The sequence below is a fragment of the Protopterus annectens genome, chromosome 2.part1 (genome assembly GCF_019279795.1).
Source record: "Protopterus annectens isolate FY-2018-M chromosome 2.part1, PAN1.0, whole genome shotgun sequence".
Lineage (NCBI taxonomy): Eukaryota > Metazoa > Chordata > Ceratodontiformes > Protopteridae > Protopterus > Protopterus annectens.
Genome location: NC_056729.1, coordinates 1,864,943,467 through 1,864,957,528, shown reverse-complemented (window position 1 = coordinate 1,864,957,528; position 14,062 = coordinate 1,864,943,467).

Here is a 14,062-nt window from a genome sequence, read left to right as displayed (position 1 = left end):
TAAAATCCCGGTCAATGTGAGGCAGAGCACCTTGCTGGCTCTGTTCAAGAGAAATCTTGACCGGTGGATGGGAGATCGTAGGTTTACCCCGGGAATCATCTCTGTGTCACTGCTGGACAGAGGCACAACAAACTAATGGGCACAGTATTTTTTAAATAAGGGGTGGCATAAGCCACAAAACTTTGGGCTAGGCTTATAAATGCCTTAGAGCAGATAGCCTAGTATAAACCTATGAACCTATAGTAATGGAACTTGCTCATACTAAGTATTAACATAGGTAGAAGAGTTATGGGAGGTAGATAAAGTAGCCATGCACTTGGCTAGGTGAGTCAGGGATCATATCCTTCTATATCTGGGTCGAGTGTCCGTGAGGTGGATGCTTGGGTGGTGATACTAGCCCAGCCCCCACATCCAAGCCACTGAGGGTTCTCACCCTTTTCCAGTAGGGGGATATTAAGAATATACCGATCTTTTGCAAGATGCCTCTGTATTATTCACCTTCTGTCGTCAACCTGTCTCTGTTAATTTTATATGCCTTTGTCTTGGCATGCAGTATCATAGCAGTGACCCTGCAATGCACCTGTGTTAGTGTTTTATTATGTTGGCACACAGCACCAATGTTCTGCACTACTGTGACTCCTGATCCCAGAAAACCTTGCTTGCTTTAACCATCTCAAGGTTATGCCAGCCATGTGTGTATAGGGCCTGTAGTAACAACTCTGGCTATGATTAAATTTTACAGCCATTGCCATTATGTCACTCCCATGACAATTTGTGTACACCTGTGAGTTATCTACATAGAACAGTGTGTGCATATGTATGCATGACTGTCCATGCCAGTCAGTCTCATCACAATGCTGTCCCCTGCCCCTGTCTGGCAGCCTCAGACCTGTCTGTGACTGTGGCATCACCAGTGGGTATGTTACCACTGCATGATATCCATCAGCAGTGTGCTGACAGTACGTGCTGTGACCTATGTAAAGTAGGCCCCATACATCCCATAGCATGTCTTGCAATCTGTACAGTTTTCGTGCCTTCGTCTTTCATGCAGTATCATATCAATGACACTACAATGCGCCTGTTACATTATGTTTGCACATAGCACTGATGTTCTGCACTGCTACATGTAACACCTGATCCCAGAAAGCCTTGTTTGCTTTACTCTTCCCCAGGCTATGCCACCTATCGGTGTGTGTGTGCAGGGCCTGTAGTAGTGACTCTCTCTGGTATCATTAAATTTCACAGCCATTGCCATTCTCTGTCCCATGACAAGATGTTTACACCTGTGAGTTACATACATGGATATGTGTGTGTGTGTGTGTGTGTGTGTGTGTGTGTGTGTGTGTGTGTGTGTGTGTGTGTGTGTGTGTGCTACCACTCCCTTCTCTGCAAGCCTGTAAAGTGTTTACTCTTATACTCTGTTCTGCATTATAATGCCACCTAAGATGCAGACTCGATGGCTACTGGTCAGTCAGCAACAAGGGCACCTTCCACTGCAACTTTAGGTGATCATGGCCTCATCTGTTCCACAACTTACCTGGAGAATGATGACACAGTGGGGAAAAATGGGAGGGTGGCCTAATGGTTGAGGTGTTTGCCTTACAAACACAAGGTGCAGGGTTTGAGTCTCACAAGGTATAATTGTCTAGGCTTAAAATGACTCGCAAGAGCTGTTAGCCTAGTACTAATCTATGAATCTGAGTCACAGTTGCATTGGGGGTTGGCACAAATGTCATACAAATTGCACTGCCACGAAAGTTGCTCCCACCTTCTGTGACATTCAGCTGTGTTAAGGTCCCACTTCTCTACTGCACGAAAAAAAATATACACTCCTAGGTATACATCAACCTGATAAATACAGGCACTTTCAGTTTATTTTTCCCTAATATAACACCTAAACAACCAATTTCAAAATCAAGTATTATACAGGTACAATCTGTGCTAATTTATAGTCTAGCAGCCCCTTGTAGTACCAAAATTTAGATTGTGCCTTTAGCTTCATAAAATGTTTAATTTTCATTTTCCTTCATAAAATGTTTGTGTAATACTCAAATTCTCCAAATATCTGGACTAAAATGAAAGGTCAATCTGCTTGTTTTCATTTTGTTACCAGTTGCAAAGTACTTTGGTATCCTTAGACAGTATAGCAGCTGTCTGATGTTGACATATAACAACTATTACTTATCACAAAACAGTCCATTTGAGAGATAGAAGTATTTAATCAACATTGAGGCTACACTGTTACGTAAAAACACTGACTATGAGCAATACACGCGCTTTCATATCACTATGCACAAACCCACACTACAACGTCTAGACCCACAAAGCTCAAGTCTCAGTGAAAATCTAACACTAAACCACCCTTAGGCACACTTAGAAAAAAGGGCGGCCATAATCTAAATAACCTCAAATCCAATTCTAATATGCTAGATAACTCTGTAAATAAAAGTGTTTTACTAATTGGTGACTACATAGTTAAATGCAGTGATCCTCCTCTGACCAAGCTGACCACAGACAGAGAGATGATGACTTGTCTTGCAGTTGCTGCATTCTCTGCTCATTCTCCACACCACAGGAGGAGCTACAAACAGCACCTGACATACTGTCACCCAATTGTCCAATTATTTGTGGACCATTTGTGAGTCCAAAGTGATGTAATAATAAGACTTAGTCAAAGTTATCCATTTATTTATTTATTTTATTTTACATTTGTTGACCGTGCTAGTTTAACTGGATATATGTCCATTTTCAGTAGAGGCCCAGGGAGAAAAGCTCCAAGCACGATCAGTGACAAAGTTAAAAATGTATAGAGACATGAAGAATCACAATACAGAGGTACATTGGTCAAAAGAACAGTTATAATAATACATTTGTAAACTATAACAATTTTAGTAAAAAATATACTAAACAATTATGCAAAGCACACTAGAAGGTATGAACAAGTCTCAGTTAAGGGAAAAGAACATATATGTTATCCTCATATTATGAGGAAAGAGTAGTAACTAGATTTGGAGGCATAGGTTACAGGAGTAGGGATAGGGGTAAAAGCAAAAAGGGAAAAAGATATCAGTCTGAGTTAGCGCATGGACAAAGCCAATGATTTTTCAGATGTTCTTTAAGATGTTTTTTAAATAGAGAAGTAGAAGCAAGGGTTGATAATTCAGAAGGAAGCTGATTCCAGTTTTTACCTGCTGTGTTTGAGAAAAGTGAATCACCGGTTTTGTTAGCTTTAATTGAGGAAACTAGAAGCTTATTAGCAGAGCGTAGTGTAGCTAGATTTGTATATGGTGTAATTAGGTTAGTGTGGATAAGGGTGTTAGTGTAGTATAGGATCTTTTGAGTAGTAAGTAATTGTTGACAGAGTGTTTGGTTTTGCAATTCTAGCCATCCAAGTTGTTTGAGGTTAAGGCAGTGGTGAGTTTTAAAGGGGGAGCATCTGATGAATCTAGCTATGCTATTATAACAGGTGGAAAGTTTAGAGAGGTTGTTTTTGGATAGGTTAGTATATATAACAGAGGCATAGAAAAGGGTGGTAATGAGGTGGGTCTGGGCAATAGTTTTCCTTGCAGAAGGGGTAAGAAAAGGTTTGATTCTTTAGAGAGTACCAAGTTTTTTGTTAACAGACTTTATAGTGGAGTTGATGTGTCCATCATAGCTGAGACAACTATCCATTGTTACACCTAGTAGGCGGGTTGCAGTATCTGGGGTTATGTTGGTACCATTGTTAGAGGTTACAGAGAAGAAAGGATTAGGTGATTTATGAGTTGGAGTAAAAAGCAGTAGTTTTGTTTTTTGGGGATTTAGGAGGAGGCAGTGTTGCATGAACCAGTTTTCAACATTCTGAAAAACAGTTTGAGTAAGGGACTGGAGAGAGGCTATATTCTTGGCTGTACAGATTAAGGTGGAGTTGTCAGCATATTGAATGCAGGTGGCTTGAGGTATGTTCATGTGTAGATTGTTAATAAGGAAAAGAGCAGGGGACCTAAGATAGAGCCCTGGGGTACTCCTATATTTACTGGTAGTAGTGAAGACAGATTGTTATGCCAAAGTACTGCTTGCTGCCTATTTTCCAGATAAGATCTAAACCATTGAGGATCAAGAGAATGGGCCTTTAGTTTGTCTAGGAGTAAGTTATGGTTAACCATATCAAAGGCTTTTGACAGGTCAATAAATAGTGCAGAGGAAAAGGACTTATTGTTATGATTTTTATATATAGAGTCGGTAAAGGATAAGAGGGCAGTCAATGTGCTATGGAATGGCCTAAAGCCATGTTGGCAGTTTGCTAGTATGTTATTTTGTAGTAAGTGGTTAAGTAGTTGTTTGTGAATACATTTTTCCATTACCTTAGCTAATGGGGAGAGTAAAGCAATGGGGTGAAAGTTAGAAAGCTCAGTAGAAGGTCCACCTTTATGTAGAGGGATGATGTGGGATATTTTCCATAGAGCAGGGATTTTGCCTTCTGAGATAGATTATCCCATCTCTATCCTTATTAACAGAACTATGGCTTTTGCAGCAATTTGTATGTATTCAGATGGGAGACAGTCAGCAGAAGGGGTGCAAGATTTCAATTTTTGAAGTAGCTTACAGATGAGAGATGTAGATACAGGTTGTATTTGAAAGGTAGGCAATGAAGTATTGCAGGTATTTGGTTGGGAAGCAGTGAAGGGTGGTAAAGAATTGGCCAGGGTTTGAATGGCTTCTGTAAAGTAGTTATTAAAGGCATCAGGGATCTGGTTGGAGTTGTTATGGTTGAAACCGGCTGGGTCTGGAGTAGTAGTGTGACCTGGCTGAAGAAGTTTGTTTATCCCTGACCAAAATTTTTGTGGAGTTTGTTGACTGGTTTGTTGGAGGTGAAGGTAGAAGTCTTTTGTGTCTCTAAGAATATCCTTCTTGGTGGCATTTCTTAGCTGTTTAAAGTGGAGGTGGTCTGTTGGACATTTGGTAGCTCTCCATTTAGCCCAGACTTTATTTCTGAGGAGTATCTTTTGCCTAGTTTGTTTTGTGAGCCATGGGGCAGATTTGGTTCTTATTCTAGTAGAGCAATAAGGTGCATGGCAGTGAAGGATTTTGAAGAAAGTTAGTATTAAAGTAGGTAACAGCCTCATCAAGTTCTAGATGGGTTAGTGGTGACCAATCACATGCTTGCAATTCGGTTAGGAAGCTGTCTGGATTAAAGAATTTTTTTAAGCGGGAGGTTTTGAGATTGAGTAGTTGGAATATGGACTTTTTGTCTAATAATGTAGGTAAGCATATGGTCGCTGATATCGTCGGGAAGGGTTCCTGGAGTATAAGTTTCAGGGTGGCTATTAATAAGGATCCAGTCCAGAGTAGTTTCCTTGTTGCTAGGTTTGTGGATTCTCGTAGGAGTTGTTATTAATTGTGAGAATCCAAAGAGGTTTATGTGGTTAGTAGGGTTCAGAGAACTGGAAGTGGACCAGTCTATGTTAAAGTCACCCAGTACAATGTTCTCCTGGGGTAGTTGGGTAGAGAGGTAACTGAGTAGGTTCTCAAGAGTATTGGTATTATTACCTGGGGGGAGATGCATGCAAATTAGATAGATAGATTTGGAGTTATTGATTTGGAGTTTGGTAGTTAGGATTTCAGATTTGGTATCTAATGATGGAAGCACATTAACAGGGGAAATTTGGAGGTTAGATTTATATAGAATGGCTATACCTCCACCTTTTTTGATTTTACGGTCACTTCTAAGGATGTTATAGCCAGGAGGGCTAATTTCCTGGTCTAGAGTAGATGGTTTCTGTAAGACATAGAATGTCAAATGAGTGTACATCAAGGAGTGCATGCAGGTGGGAAATTTTATTGTTAATACTTTTAATTTTAAGGTGAGCTATCAAGAGGGAGTTAGATGGTTTAGTTAATGTAGAAACTACAGGCACTGTTAAATTGGTAAGGTTATTGGTATAGTCAGTATTGGGGCCAGGGTTTGGATGAATATCACCGTCTAGGAGGGGGTGTTGCTGGGAGTATTGTAGAGATTTAAGGAGTTTATAGAGGTTATTAAAAGTCTTTTTGGTAGAGAAGTAAATAATGTGGGTTGCTCTGTGAAATTTTGGTAGTATATAGTTGGAGGTACAGGTTATGTTACTGTGGTTAAGGGAGAAGATGAAATAAGATGGTAAAGTTTGTTGGATGTAATGGTTTTGTTCAGGTAGAAAAAGATATTCAAAGGAGGTGAGTGAGTAAGGTATGGTAAGACAGGCTATTGTGGTAGTTAAGAGTAGTATGTTTCTGAAAATAGTTTTATTTGTCGGGGCCATGGTAAAAAGTAGATTTAAGTAGGGAGTAGTTTGTGTTAGTAGGTGATGTAGAAAGTAGAAGAGAGTGTTTGAAGAGATTGAGCAGGGTATAGAATAAGCAGGTAAGAAATAAGAGGAGGTTTAGATAACAGGTAGAATTGGGAAGTAAATTAGTGTAGTGGATGGTTGGAAAGGAGAGGGAGTGGTTCAAAAGAAATTTAAGTAGTACTAATTAGGGGAGAGAGAGAGAGATATGGGAGTGGCCTGGTGATGATGAGGTATGTGATAGGATGAGATAGAAGGGGGTGGAGTGGTCAGTGAAGTACAAGTTCATAGGTTCATAGGTTTATACTAGGCTATCTGCCCTAGGGCATTTGTAAGCCTAGCCAGTGTGTGCGTGGCTTTCACCACCCCTTAGGTTGAAGAATACTATACCCATTAGTTAGCTGTGCCTCTGTCTAGTAGTGACACAGAGATGATCCCCGGGGTAAACCTACGATCTCCCATCCACTGGTCAAGATTCCTCTTGAATAGAGCCAGTGAGGAGGTCTGCCTCACATGGACCGGGATTCTGTTCCACAGCATAGGGAGTCTCTGGGTAATGAATCTGTCCCTCCAGCACATCCTATTTATATCCGTGTTGAGGTTTAAGTCTCTTGCTCTCGTGGCTCTGGTGGATTTGGATTTTTTGATGTGGAGCATGTCCATTAATTCCTGGTTGGACATGGCCTTGTATGTCAGGCAGAGATCACCTCTGAGTAGACGGTATGCGACTGAATAGAGCTGGAGTTTCTTCAGTCGGGCAGCATATGACATGTTTTTGAGCCCCTTTATCCTTTTGGTGAGGAACTTTTGGGGTCTTTCCAATTGCTGCAGGTGTTGGGTAAGATCCATTCCGAATGGGGCATTGTACTCAATCATTGGTCGAATAAGTGAAGAGTACAGGGGAACAATGACCTCCCTTGATCTGGATGTGAATCCCTTCATGATCAGGTGGGCAATGTAGAAGGTCCTCCTAACCACTTTGGCAACGTGAGTGTCGAAAGAGAGGTTACTGTCTACTTGGGTCCCTAGGTCTCTGATAACCTCTTCCGTGCTTAATGGATTGCCACCTATGTGGTAATTAGGGGTTACCTTGTTTTTCCCAAAGGGTACTACTATACATTTTTTGGCGTTTAGCTTTAAGCCATGGCTCTGGCACCAGTTATCCATTTCTATGAGACCTCTCTGGAGGATATCTGTGTCTGATGGATTCTCAACTATGGCGCCCAGTTTGCAGTCATCTGCAAACTTTGTCAGCCACAATCCTCCTATGTTTGCCTGTACTTCTGAAAAATAGATGCCGAACAAGAGGGGGCCCAGGACTGAGCCCTGTGGGACACCGCTTGTGACCGGCTTGGAGTCTGACATGGCACCAGCAACTCTAACCCTGTGGGTTCTGTCCTTGAGCCAGTTTGCAACCCATCTTGTGACATATGGGTTTACATTTAAGCTGGTGAGCTTTTCTATGATACCCGAGTGGGGTATTGTGTCGAAAGCTTTAGCAAGGTCAAGGTAGGCTGTGTGAACTGCCTTACCCTCATCAATGGCCTTGGTGACTGTCTCAAAAAAGTCGACCAAGTTCAAGAGGCATGATCTGCCCTTTACAAAGCCAAATTGGGTAGGATCCAACGTCTGTAGGTCCCCAATGTCTTTATTTATGAGTTCCATTATGATCCTCTCCATAGCTTTGCAGATCAAGCTTGTTAAGCTTATGGGACGGTAATTACCAGGGTCCGTAGAGGCACCGCCTTTGTGGAGTGGGACCACAGTTGCCGTACGCCACTCTTTGGGTACGTATCCTGTGGTAAGGCTGAGGTTAAACAGCAGCCTTATGTGCGGGTTTAGTTCCTCATTGAGTTCGTGTAGCACACAGCCGGGGACACCATCCGGTCCCATTGATGCTGTGTTTTTAGCTTTAGAGAGAGCAGCTCTCACCTGGGCATCTGAGATGTTTGGAAGGCTACACTCTGCTGGTATAGATATTTCTCCTTTTGGGGGGGGAGAAATTTGCACTGAACCTGTCTGCCAGTATGTTGGCAATGTCTGTGGGTTCAGTGATTTTTGTATCATTTTGGACTAGTTCTGAGCATATCTGGGAGTTTCCACCCAGGTTTCTGACATAGCTAAAGAAGGCCTTGTGATTTTCTTTTGAGTCCTTGGCGATTTTTCTCTCAAAGTTGGCCTTGGATGATTTTATGAGTGATCGTAGTTTTTTACTAGTATTGATCAGGGATGTGTTCCCTTTTGGGGTTTTTGCTCTTTCCTGTAGTAGCTTTCTCCTCTTGTTGTAAAGTTTGTTTATGGCTGGGGTCCACCAGACTGGGCGATTGCCTTTGGTGGAAAGGGTCTTGATTTTATTTGGGATTGGTTGATCCATGCAATCCTGGAGGTGCTCGTAGAAGGCTTTTGTAAGGGATTCAGTAGCGTGGGTTGTGGTTTCCACTGGCTCTGGGGCCTTGAAGGATACCACACCAGTCTTAAGAAGTGTGAAGTTGGCTTTTGAGGTTCTTCACTGTGGTCTTTTTTGTTGGGGGTGGGGGAGGGATGTGGATCTCCAGTGAGATTAGTTTATGGTCCGATCTCACCAGTGAGGGATATACTTCCGGTGTGGAGCATTTTGTCCCTATGTTTGTGATGATCAGGTCTAGTATATTTTCCCCTCTTGCAGGAATGGTGACTAGTTGTTCCATAGCATTAGACTTAATGAACTCTAGGAACCTTTGGGCTAGGGTATTGGGGCTTGAGTAATGTTCCCAGTCTATGTTTGGATAGTTGAAGTAGCCCAGTATGATGGTGTTTGAAGAGACATTTATATTCTCCAGTGTCTTCAGGAAGGCTGTGTGGGATTCCTGGGTTTGAGAGGGTGGTCTGTAACATGCTACAAACTGTAGGGCAGTTTTGCCTATGGTTAATTGCACCTGGATGGTTTCTGATGCTTCATGCGTTGCCACCAACCTGGAGGTGTGGGTATCCTTGATGAATATGGATACACCCCCTCCTTTTGTGGTACGGTCCGGGTTTTGGGGCCGGAACGCATGATATGAGGTAAAACCTGATAGTGCCAGGGTGCTCTCAGGAGCCTTGAACCAGGTTTCAGTCACAGCACAGACATCGATGTTCTCCATACTGAGGAGGGCTTCGAGGGCGTGCATCTTGAGATTTAGACTTCTGGCGTTGAGCAGCATTACCCTTAGTTTTTTCCATTTTTGTTTTCTAGGGCGGTAGGTTTAGAATTTGAGCCTTGCCTAAAAAAGGCACTATGGGGGTGGCAAGAGCCTTGGCCAATATCCGGAAACCTAGGGGTGACAGGTGCAAGCCGTCCCTTGCGAAGCAGCGTGGCTTGTCAAGCATGTCATCCCAGGCAGACAGACATTGGATCCCCTTAGAATGACACCAGAAATTAAGCCAATTATTAAAAGTGATCATTTTGTCTCTGTATTGTGGCATCATTCTTGGTGAGGGTAGGATACTGCTCAGGGTCAGGGTCATACCAGCCTGGGCTACATAATCTGATAGCTCCTCTATGTCTCTTTTCATGTAGTCCAGGGAGGTACGTCTCAGGTCATTCACACCGGCATGGACAATGACTGAGTCATACTTGTACTTGCTGTGGAGTGACCTGAGTGCTTGTGTTATGTGGCGGATTCTAGCGCCAGACAGGCAGCTTACTGTGACCCTCTTCTTGCTCAGTCTGGTGAGTGGGACGTCAGTGTGTCTGATTATGGAGTCACCTATGACAAGTGTGTCTGGCATTGTGTTTGGCCTTAAGGGCTGTGATTGATTTGCACACTGACTTTGTGATCTATGTGTTACTTGTGTTTTGTCATGAGGTGGCAGTTGCTTGGGTGTCTGCTTTGGAGGCCTCTGCTGTTTAGGTAGATTTTTGATCAGTGCCTCCGAGTATGTCTTTGTGTGTTTATGTGTTTGATTTGTAGTTGTGATAGTTCTATGTGGGACTGGGTATGTGGTGTGTGTGGTTACCTTCCCCTCCTGTCTGGTCTTGCCAGTCCTGAGTTGAGAGAGCTCAGCCTCCAGTTTGGCTATATAGTTGCATCTCTCGCATGTATTTGTGTTTTGTGGGAGGAGGAGAGGGTTGTCTGTGTACATGAGGCAATTGTAACATTGCCTCAATATTCCCAGATTCACCAGCTGGGCTGGAGAGGATGCAAGCAACTGACCCTTCGACATGCTAGAAGAAATGAAAAGTTTGAGGTGTAACTGAGTCAGAGAGGGCTTATAGGGAAGTGAGTACTCAAGGGGGTTTTAAGCTAGTGAAGTACTTTGTATAATATAGAAGTGCTTTACCTGACAAAAAAAATGCTTTAGGAACAAGTGCTGAGCTTTTCAGATAAAGGATAGACTGTTTAGATTACAAGTAGAGGAGTTCTAAGGGAAAAAATGAAGAGCAGACTTTACAGAGCCAGAAATAGTTTAGCCTTGTTTAACCAGCGCTGCCCGACACTGCTCTAGTGGCAGCTCTGCGCTAAATCGCGCTAAAGCGCGTTAAAGCGTGCTTTATAGCAGGGGCTGGAAAAAGGTAGGAATTGACCCAAAATGGCCAATAGACTACAAGTTACTGGCTGGAACCACTCCCTTAAGGACAAATAGGCTGCTCAGTGCTCCCCACTCCCACTGGTGAGCAAAGAAACTTCCCTTCGACCAAATAAGGAATAGAATAGCACAGGAACCAAGACAAAGCCCAGGGATCAGCAAACTCTGATGACTGGACTAAACTAGTTTAGCAAGACAGGAAAATAAGATTTTTTTTGTTTTTTTTTTTTGTTTTTTCACAGAGACAGGCAGAAACAACAATAAATGTTTTGAATTTTGAATAAATGCTATCAAAAAGCTAGCACACTTGAGTGTGGTAGCCTACAGTTAAAGTTTAAGCAAACAAACTTAGAAGTGCAAGACAGTATTTATGGCTCAGAAAAACACTTAAAATAGATAGCAGAGCTTTTAAACAGGCAAAAAAAGTAGTCGAAATGCACAATAAGTCGAAAAAACACAGAAAAAAATACTTAGATCTGGAAAAGTCGCTCTTTTAGCTCTCTGCTGCTTTTGGAACTCTGCTGGACACCACGAGGAGCTGTGCTGAGTTCAATACAAGCTCAAAAAGCCCACCAAAGCATGCTTTATAGCAGGGGGCTGGAAAAAGCTAAGAATTGACCCAAAATGGTCAATAGACTACAAGTTTCTGGCTGGAACCACCCCGTTAAGGACAAATAGGATGCTCAGTGCTCCCCACTCCCACTGGTGAGCAAAGAAACTTCCCTTCGACCAAATAAGAAATAGAATAGCACAGGAACCAAGACAAAGCCCAGGGATCAGCAAACTCTGATGACTGGACTAAACTAGTTTAGCAAGGCAGGAAAATAAGATTTTTTTTTTTTTTTTTTTTTTTTTTTTTTCACAGAGACAGGCAGAAACAACAATAAATGCTTTGAATTTCGATTAAATGCTATCAAAAAGCTAGCACACTTGAGTGTGGTAGCCTACAGTTAAAGTTGAAGCAAACAAACTTAGAAGTGCAAAACAGTATTTATGGCTCAGAAAAACACTTAAAATAGATAGCAGAGCTTTTAAACAGGCAAAAAAGTAGTCAAAATGCACAATAAGTCAAAAACACAGAAAAAATACTTAGATCTGGAAAAGTCGCTCTTTTAGCTCTCTGCTGCTTGTGGATCTCCGCTGGACACCACGAGGAGCTGTTCAAGTGTAAGACCACTGGGGGTGGGTGGAAATTGGGGGTAGGGGAGCGGAGTGAGCCTGCAGGGTGAACAGAGCAGGTAGAAACAGGCAATGAAGCAGCTAGAGGAGAAACAATCAGCAGAGCTGATTACTGATGGGAAGTTAAGTAAGTCTAAAGTGGGAAGGAGCAGAGATAAGTAAGGAGTCTATTAGAAAAACAGGAGAGTGTAGCAAGTTAGAATAAAGGGTAAAGTGTGAAGTTTCAGAGTAGTTCAAGGTCATAGAAGTATAGAGTAATAAAAGCAGAATAACAAATGGATAAGCAGGAGAAATATTGGATGGGATAGGGGTGCCACCTACTGGGCAAAGCTAGTATTACAAGCAAATACAGGAAGGGGGTAGGCTATTGTCAGATTAGGGAAGGGGGAAAAGTTAGTAAGAGGGGTACTAAGAGGTGGTGTAGGAGTTTTGTTTACAAGGTAGCTAGTTGGGGGGGTAAAAGGCTGCTGGCTGACCGGGCTCAGAGCGTGCTTTAGAACCCCTGAAGCAACAGTGGACGGTAGTGTGCTTTTCAGGCGGGACATAGATAACATACTTTATTTTCTTGAGAGAGGGAGCAGGGAGTAGAGGCTCAGAGATGAAACCACCGTTTATTTGTTGGACAGGTCCTTTGTCACCAGGTAGGTAGGTTCTCAGAAATTATAGACTGGAACAGCACAGTGAGGAGCAGGGTATTTCTTATTTCCTTGAGAGAGGGAGCAGGGAGTAGAGGCTGAGAGATGAAACCACTGTTTATTTGTTGGATGGGTCCTTTGTCACCAGATAGGTAGGTTCTCAGAAATTATAGACTGGAACAGCACAGTGAAGAGCAGGGTACAGAGGGAAAAGATGCTGGGCCAGGAGCGGACAGCAGTCAGGGGCAGTACTAGGGAATTAAATCAATCAAAATCAAGGTAGATGTGTGGTGTTCCCAATCCTGTGGACACAATGGTATGGGTAGTAGTGACCATTTTAGTAAGAGGGATATTCCAGGAAACTGAGGGTGACACATTAGGCATATCACAGGCATCAACTATGGGAATCCTAAACCAGTTCCAAAACATTATGCTGCACCATGTGGAACAGCATAAATGGTTGCTTAGGACAGCAGGGAGAAGGGCACCAGCAGTGTGCATTCATTCATTTTATGACACTGCCCATTTCCCTGATATTCTAGTAGGTATAGACTGCACCCAGATGCAGATAGTCTGAAATACATTACTAGGAAGGACTTCCACTTCCGGAGATGTCAGGTGGTTTGTTATATATGTGTTGTGTATATAGGTGGTTTGTTTTATATGTGTTGTGTATATAGGTGGTTTGTTATATATGTGTTGTGTATGTAGGTGGTTTGTTATATATGTGTTGTGTATATAGGTGGTTTGTTATATATGTGTTGTGTATATATGTGTACATATCTTAGTCTGTCTGCACATCATCCAGACAGTGCATACAATTCACACATTTTGTACACGTCTGATGTATACCAAACAAGGGTACTTTATACAAGGTCACTTACACCAAATGTAAGGCCTGCTGATGGGTATCAGCAGGGCATTAAAATAACCTTAATTCATTTGAATCCTATGTGGTGCACTGGGCAAACCATACACACTAAGCTGAATAGCAAAAAAGAAAGGAAAACACCTCCCTTATACAGCAGTCTAATCACTCTAATCTACTAAAACTGTTAAGATGGCAGTGCTTAATCATTGACATTCAGACAATTATTAAGACCGCCATTTGTGACCCCAACATCTTCCACCCGGGGTAGACGTCTCCTCAGCCCACTCTAGTTATGGCGCTGAGGGTACTTGTCCTGCGAGTGTCTGAATGATGAAATAATGTTCTGATACCATAAAGTGTTTAGTTGTTAACAGGGAATATCTTGTAGATCATGTTGTAAAGTATGTTGTGTGTGTATATATATATATATATATATATATATATATATATATATATATATATAGAATAAACACCCAACCCTGAGCTACAAATGTAAAAACAATAGAACTAGCAGCAACTTGTATTGG